Source organism: Symphalangus syndactylus, chromosome 19 (assembly GCF_028878055.3).
Source record: "Symphalangus syndactylus isolate Jambi chromosome 19, NHGRI_mSymSyn1-v2.1_pri, whole genome shotgun sequence".
Classification (NCBI taxonomy): Eukaryota; Metazoa; Chordata; class Mammalia; order Primates; family Hylobatidae; genus Symphalangus; species Symphalangus syndactylus.
The window spans coordinates 5,895,991-5,904,771 of record NC_072434.2 but is presented as its reverse complement, the minus strand read 5'-3'; positions in this window follow the sequence as shown (position 1 = coordinate 5,904,771).

Here is an 8,781-nt window from a genome sequence, read left to right as displayed (position 1 = left end):
AACAGAGTTAAACCATACTTTTGATTGCGCAGTTCAGAACACTCTTTCTGTAAAAAATGCAAGTGGACATTCGGAGCGCTAGGAGGGTAATAGTTTGAAAAAGGAATATATTCAAATATAAACTACACAGAAGCAGTCTGTGAAATATCTTTCTGTTCTGTGCATTTAAATAACAGAGTTGAACCTTAGTTTTGATTGAGCCGTTCTGAAACACTCTTTCCGTAGAAATTGCAATTGGACATTCTGAGCGCTAAGAGGCCTATATTAGGAAAAATAATACCTTCAAATAAAAACTACACAGAAGCATTGTGTGAAACTTATTTTTGATATGTGCATTCAGCTAACAGAGTTAAACCATACTTTTGATTGCGCAGTTCCGAACACTGTTTCTGTAGAAAATGCAAGTGGACATTCGGAGCGCTAAGAGTGTAATAGTGGAAAAAGGAATATATTCAAATATAAACTACACAGAAGCATTCTGTGAAACTTCTTTCTGTTCTGTGCATTCAACTACCAGGGTTGAACCTTACTTTTGATTGAGCCGTTCTGAAACACTCTTTCTGTAGAAACTGCAATTGGACATTCTGAGCACTAAGAGGCCTATATTGGGAAAAAGAATATCTACAAATAAAAACTACACAGAAGCATTCTGTGAAACTTCTTTCTGTTCTGTTCATTCAACTAAAAGAGTTGAACCTTAGTTTTGATTGATCCGTTCTGAAACACTCTTTCTGTAGAAAATGCAAGTGGAGATTCGGAGCGCTAAGAGGGTAATAGTGGAAAAAGGAATGTCTTCAAATATAAACTACACAGAATCATTCGGTGAAACTTCTTTCTGATCTGTGCATTCAGCTAACAGAGTTAAACTATACTTTTGATTGAGCAGATCTGAACACTCTTTCTGTAGAAAATGCAACTGGACATTTGGAGCGCTAAGAGGGTAGTAGTGGAAAAAGGAATATATTCAAATATAAACTACACAGAAGCATTCTGTGAAACTTCTTTCTGATCTTAGCATTCAGCTAACAGAGTTAAACCATACTTTTGATTGAGCAGTTTTGAAACACTCTGTCTGTAGAAAATGCAACTGGACATTCGTAGCGCTAAGTGGGTAATAGTGGAAAAAATAATATGTTCAAATATAAACTACACAGAAACATTGTATGAAACTTCTTTCTGTTCTGTGCATTCAACTAACAGAGTTGAACCTTACCTTTGATTGAGCCGTTCTGAAACACTCTTTCCGTAGAAACTGCAATTGGACATTCTGAGCGCTAAGAGGCCTATATTGGGAAAAATAATATCTTCAAATAAAAACTACACAGAAGCATTGTGTGAAACTTATTTCTGATATGTGCATTCAGCTAACAGAGTTAAACCATACTTTTGATTGCGCAGTTCCGAACACTCTTTCTGTAGAAAATGCAAGTGGACATTCGGAGCGCTAAGAAGGTAATAGTGGAACAAGGAATATATTCAAATATAAACTACACAGTAGCATTCGGCGAAACTTTTTTCTGATCTGTGCATGCAACTAACAGAGTTGAACCTTACTTTTGATTGAGCCGTTCTGAAACACTCTTTCTGTAGAAACTGCAATTGGACATTCTAAGCGCTAAGAGGCCTACATTGGGAAAAAGAATATCTTCAAATAAAAACTACACAGATACATTCTCTGAAACTTATTTCTGATCTGTAAATTCAGTTAACAGAGGTAAACCATATTTTTGATTGAGCAGTTATGAAACACTCTTTTTGTAGAAAATGCAAGTGGACATTCGGAACGCTAAGATTGTAAGAGAGGAAAAAGGAATATCTCCAATTAAAAACTACACAGAAGCATTCTCTGAAACCCCTTTCTGTTCTCCGCATTCAACTAACAGAGTTGAGCCTTACTTTCGAAGGAGCAGTTCTGAAACACACTTTGTGTAGAAACTGCCAGTGGATATTCGGAGCGCTAAGTGGGTAATAGTCCAAAAAGGAGTATCTTCAACTAAATACTACACAGAAGCATTCTGTGAAACTTCTTTCTGTTCTGTGCATTCAACTAAGAGAGCTGAACCTGACATTTGATTGAGGCGTTCTGAAACACTCTTTCTGTAGAAACTGCAATTGGACATTCTGAGCGCTGAGAGGCCTATATTGGGAATAATAATATCTTCAAATAAAAACTACACAGAAGCATTGTTTGAAACTTATTTCTGATATGTGCATTCAGCTAACAGAGTTAAACCATACTTTTGATTGCTCAGTTCAGAACACTCTTTCTGTAGAAAATGTAAGTGGACATTCGGAGCGCTAAGAGGGTAATAGTGGAAAAAGGAATATATTCAAATATAAACTACACAGAAGCATTCTGTGAAACTTCTTTCTGTTCTGTGCATTCAACTAACAGAGTTGAACCTTACTTTTGATTGAGCCGTTCTGAAACACTCTTTCTGTAGAAACTGCAATTGGACATTCTGAGCGCTAAGAGGCCTATATTGGGAAAAAGAATATCTACAAATAGAAACTACACAGAAGCATTCTGTGAAACTTCTTTCTGTTCTGTTCTTTCAACTAAGAGAGTTGAACTTTAGTTTTGATTGAGCTGTTCTGAAACACTCTTTCTGTAGAAAATGCAAGTGGAGATTCGGAGCGCTAAGAGGGTAATAGTGGAAAAAGGAATATCTTCAAATATAAACTACACAGAATCATTCTGTGAAACTTCTTTCTGATCTGTGCATTCAGCTAACAGAGTTAAACTATACTTTTGATTGAGCAGATCTGAACACTCTTTCAGTAGAAAATGCAACTGGACATTTGGAGCGCTAAGAGGGTAGTAGTGAAAAAAGGAATATATTCAAATATAAACTACACAGAAGCATTCTGTGAAACTTCTTTCTGATCTGAGCATTCAGCTAACAGAGTTAAACCATACTTTTGATTGAGCAGTTTTGAAACACTCTGTCTGTAGAAAATGCAACTGGACATTCGTAGCGCTAAGTGGGTAATAGTGGAAAAAAGAATATGTTCAAATATAAACTACACAGAAGTATTGTATGAAACTTCTTTCTGTTCTGTGCATTCAACTAACAGAGTTGAACCTTACTTTTGATTGAGCCGTTCTGAAACACTCTTTCCGTAGAAACTGCAATTGGACATTCTGAGCGCTAAGAGGCCTATATTGGGAAAAATAATATCTTCAAATAAAAACTACACAGAAGCATTGTGTGAAACTTATTTCTGGTATGTGCATTCAGCTAACAGAGTTAAACCATACTTTTGGTTGCGCAGTTCCGAACAATCTTTCTGTAGAAAATGCAAGTGGACATTCGGAGCGCTAAGAGGGTAATAGTGGAAAAAGGAATATATTCAAATATAAACTACACAGTAGCATTCTGTGAAACTTCTTTCTGTTCTGTGCATTCAACTAACAGAGTTGAACCTTACTTTTGATTGAGCCGTTCTGAAACACTCTTTCTGTAGAAACTGCAATTGGACATTCTAAGCGCTAAGAGGCCTACATTGGGAAAAAGAATATCTTCAAATAAAAACTACACAGATACATTCTCTGAAACTTATTTCTGATCTGTAAATTCCGTTAACAGAGCTAAACCATATTTTTGATTGTGCAGTTATGAAACACTTTTTTGTAGAAAATGCAAGTGGACATTGGGAGCGCTAATATTGTAATAGAGGAAAAAGGAATATCTCCAATTAAAAACTACACAGAAGCATTCTCTGAAACCCCTTTCTGTTCTCCGCATTCAACTAACAGAGTTGAGCCTTACTTTCGAAGGAGCAGTTCTGAAACACTCTTTGTGTAGATACTGCCAGTGGATATTCGGAACGCTAAGTGGGTAATAGTCCAAAAAGGAGTATCTTCAACTATATACTACACAGAAGCATTCTGTGAAACTTCTTTCTGTTCTGTGCATTCAACTAAGACAGTTGAACCTGACATTTGATTGAGGCGTTCTGAAACACTCTTTCTGTAGAAACTGCAATTGGACATTCTGAGCGCTAAGAGGCCTATATTGGGAATAAAAATATCTTCAAATAAAAACTACACAGAAGCATTGTTTGAAACTTATTTCCGATATGTGCATTCAGCTAACGGAGTTAAACCATACTTTTGATTGAGCAGTTTTGAAACACTCTGTCTGTAGAAAATGCAACTGGACATTCGTAGCGCTAAGTGGGTAATAGTGGAAAAAAGAATATGTTCAAATATAAACTACACAGAAGCATTGTATGAAACTTCTTTCTGTTCTGTGCATTCAACTAACAGAGTTGAACCTTACTTTTGATTGACCCGTCCTGAAACACTCTTTCTGTAGGAACTGCAATTGGACATTCTGAGCGCTAGGAGGCCTATATTGGGGAAAAGGAATGTCTACAAATAAAAACTACACAGAAGAATTGTGTTAGACTTCTTTCTGTTCTGTTTGTTCAACTAAAAGAGTTGAACCTTAGTTTTGATTGAGCCGTTCTGAAACACTCTTTCTGTAGAAAATGCAAGTGGAGATTCGGAGCGCTAAGAGGGTCATAGTGGAAAAAGGAATGTCTCCAAATATAAACTACACAGAATCATTCTGTGAAACTTCTTTCTGATCTGTGCATTCAGCTAACAGAGTTAAAACATACTTTTGATTGAGCAGATCTGAACACTCTTTCTGTAGAAAATGCAACTGGACATTTGGAGCGCTAAGAGAGTAGTAATGGAAAAAGGAATATATTCAAATATAAACTACACAGAAGCATTCTGTGAAACTTCTTTCTGATCTGAGCATTCAGCTAACAGAGTTAAACCATACTTTTGATTGAGCAGTTTTGAAACACTCTGTCTGTAGAAAATGCAACTGGACATTCGTAGCGCTAAGTGGGTAATAGTGGAAAAAAGAATATGTTCAAATATAAACTACACAGAAGCATTGTATGAAACTTCTTTCTGTTCTGTGCATTCAACTAACAGAGTTGAACCTTACATTTGATTGAGCCTTTCTGAAACACTCTTTCTGTAGAATCTGCAATTGGACATTCTGAGCGCTAAGAGGCCTCTATTGGGAAAAATAATATCTTCAAATAAAAACTACACAGAAGCATTGTGTGAAACTTATTTCTGATATGTTCATTAAGCTAACAGAGTTAAACCTTACTTTTGATTGCGCAGTTCTGAACACTCTTTCTGTAGAAAATGCAAGTGGACATTCGGAGCGCTAAGAGGGTAATAGTGGAAAAAGGAATATATTCAAATATAAACTACACAGTAGCATTCTGTGAAAATTCTTTGTGTTCTGTGCATTCAACTAACAGAGTTGAACCTTACTTTTGATTGAGCCGTTCTGAAACACTCTTTCTGTAGAAACTGCAATTGGACATGCTAAGCGCTAAGAGTCCTACATTGGGAAAAAGAATATCTTCAAATAAAAACTACAAAGATGCATTCTGTGAAACTTATTTCTGATCTGTAAATTCAGTTAACAGAGATAAAACATATTTTTGATTGAGCAGTTATGAAACACTCTTTCTGTAGAAAATGCAAGTGGAGATTCGGAGCGCTAAGAGGGTAATAGTGGAAAAAGGAATACCTTCAAATATAAACTACACAGAATCATTCGGTGAAACTTCTTTCTGATCTGTGCATTCAGCTAACAGAGTTAAACCATACTTTTGATTGAGCAGATCTGAACACTCTTTCTGTAGAAAATGCCACTGGACATTTGGAGCGTTAAGTGGGTAATAGAGGAAAAAGGAATATATTCAAATATAAACTACACAGAAGCATTCTGTGAAACTTCTTTCTGATCTGAGCATTCAGCTAACAGAGTTAAACCATACTTTTGATTGAGCAGTTTTGAAACACTCTGTCTGTAGAAAATGCAACTGGACATTCGTAGCGCTAAGTGGGTAATAGTGGAAAAAAGAATATGTTCAAATATAAACTACACAGAAGCATTGTATGAAACTTCTTTCTGTTCTGTGCATTCAACTAACAGAGTTGAACCTTACTTTTGATTGACCCGTCCTGAAACACTCTTTCTGTAGAAACTGCAATTGGACATTCTGAGCGCTAGGAGGCCTATATTGGGGAAAAGGAATGTCTACAAATAAAAACTACACAGAAGAATTGTGTTAAACTTCTTTCTGTTCTGTTTGTTCAACTAAAAGAGTTGAACCTTAGTTTTGATTGAGCCGTTCTGAAACACTCTTTCTGTAGAAAATGCAAGTGGAGATTCGGAGCGCTAAGAGGGTCATAGTGGAAAAAGGAATGTCTCCAAATATAAACTACACAGAATCATTCTGTGAAACTTCTTTCTGATCTGTGCATTCAGCTAACAGAGTTAAAACATACTTTTGATTGAGCAGATCTGAACACTCTTTCTGTAGAAAATGCAACTGGACATTTGGAGCGCTAAGAGAGTAGTAATGGAAAAAGGAATATATTCAAATATAAACTACACAGAAGCATTCTGTGAAACTTCTTTCTGATCTGAGCATTCAGCTAACAGAGTTAAACCATACTTTTGATTGAGCAGTTTTGAAACACTCTGTCTGTAGAAAATGCAACTGGACATTCGTAGCGCTAAGTGGGTAATAGTGGAAAAAAGAATATGTTCAAATATAAACTACACAGAAGCATTGTATGAAACTTCTTTCTGTTCTGTGCATTCAACTAACAGAGTTGAACCTTACTTTTGATTGAGCCTTTCTGAAACACTCTTTCTGTAGAATCTGCAATTGGACATTCTGAGCGCTAAGAGGCCTCTATTGGGAAAAATAATAACTTCAAATAAAAATTACACAGAAGCATTGTGTGAAACTTATTTCTGATATGTTCATTAAGCTAACAGAGTTAAACCATACTTTTGATTGCGCAGTTCTGAACACTCTTTCTGTAGAAAATGCAAGTGGACATTCGGAGCGCTAAGAGGGTAATAGTGGAAAAAGGAATATATTCAAATATAAACTACACAGTAGCATTCTGTGAAAATTCTTTCTGTTCTGTGCATTCAACTAACAGAGTTGAACCTTACTTTTGATTGAGCCGTTCTGAAACACTCTTTCTGTAGAAACTGCAATTGGACATGCTAAGCGCTAAGAGGCCTACATTGGGAAAAATAATATCTTCAAATAAAAACTACACAGATGCATTCTGTGAAACTTATTTCTGATCTGTAAATTCAGTTAACAGAGATAAAACATATTTTTGATTGAGCAGTTATGAAACACTCTTTTTGTAGAAAATGCAAGTGGAGATTCGGAGCGCTAAGAGGGTAATAGTGGAAAAAGGAATGTCTTCAAATATAAACTACACAGAATCATTCGGTGAAACTTCTTTCTGATCTGTGCATTCAGCTAACAGAGTTAAACCATACTTTTGATTGAGCAGATCTGAACACTCTTTCTGTAGAAAATGCAACTGGACATTTGGAGCGCTAAGAGCGTAGTAGTGGAAAAAGGAATATATTCAAATATAAACTACACAGAAGCATTCTGTGAAACTTCTTTCTGATCTGAGCATTCAGCTAACAGAGTTAAACCATACTTTTGATTGAGCAGTTTTGAAACACTCTGTCTGTAGAAAATGCAACTGGACATTCGTAGCGCTAAGTGGGTAATAGTGGAAAAAAGAATATGTTCAAATATAAACTACACAGAAGCATTGTATGAAACTTCTTTCTGTTCTGTGCATTCATCTAACAGAGTTGAACCTTACTTTTGATTGAGCCTTTCTGAAACACTCTTTCTGTAGAAACTGCAATTGGACATTCTGAGCGCTAAGAGGCCTATATTGGGAAAAATAATATCTTCAAATAAAAACTACACAGAAGCATTGTGTGAAACTTATTTCTGATATGTGCATTCAGCTAACAGAGTTAAACCATACTTTTGATTGCGCAGTTCCGAACAATCTTTCTGTAGAAAATGCAAGTGGACATTCGGAGCGCTAAGAGGGTAATAGTGGAAAAAGGAATATATTCAAATATAAACTACACAGTAGCATTCTGTGAAACTTCTTTCTGTTCTGTGCATTCAACTAACAGAGTTGAACCTTACTTTTGATTGAGCCGTTCTGAAACACTCTTTCTGTAGAAACTGCAATTGGACATTCTAAGCGCTAAGAGGCCTACATTGGGAAAAAGAATATCTTCAAATAAAAACTACACAGATACATTCTCTGAAACTTATTTCTGATCTGTAAATTCCGTTAACAGAGCTAAACCATATTTTTGATTGTGCAGTTATGAAACACTTTTTTGTAGAAAATGCAAGTGGACATTGGGAGCGCTAAGATTGTAATAGAGGAAAAAGGAATATCTCCAATTAAAAACTACACAGAAGCATTCTCTGAAACCCCTTTCTGTTCTCCGCATTCAACTAACAGAGTTGAGCCTTACTTTCGAAGGAGCAGTTCTGAAACACTCTTTGTGTAGATACTGCCAGTGGATATTCGGAACGCTAAGTGGGTAATAGTCCAAAAAGGAGTATCTTCAACTATATACTACACAGAAGCATTCTGTGAAACTTCTTTCTGTTCTGTGCATTCAACTAAGACAGTTGAACCTGACATTTGATTGAGGCGTTCTGAAACACTCTTTCTGTAGAAACTGCAATTGGACATTCTGAGCGCTAAGAGGCCTATATTGGGAATAAAAATATCTTCAAATAAAAACTACACAGAAGCATTGTTTGAAACTTATTTCCGATATGTGCATTCAGCTAACAGAGTTAAACCATACTTTTGATTGCGCAGTTCAGAACACTCTTTCTGTAGAAAATGCAAGTGGACATTCG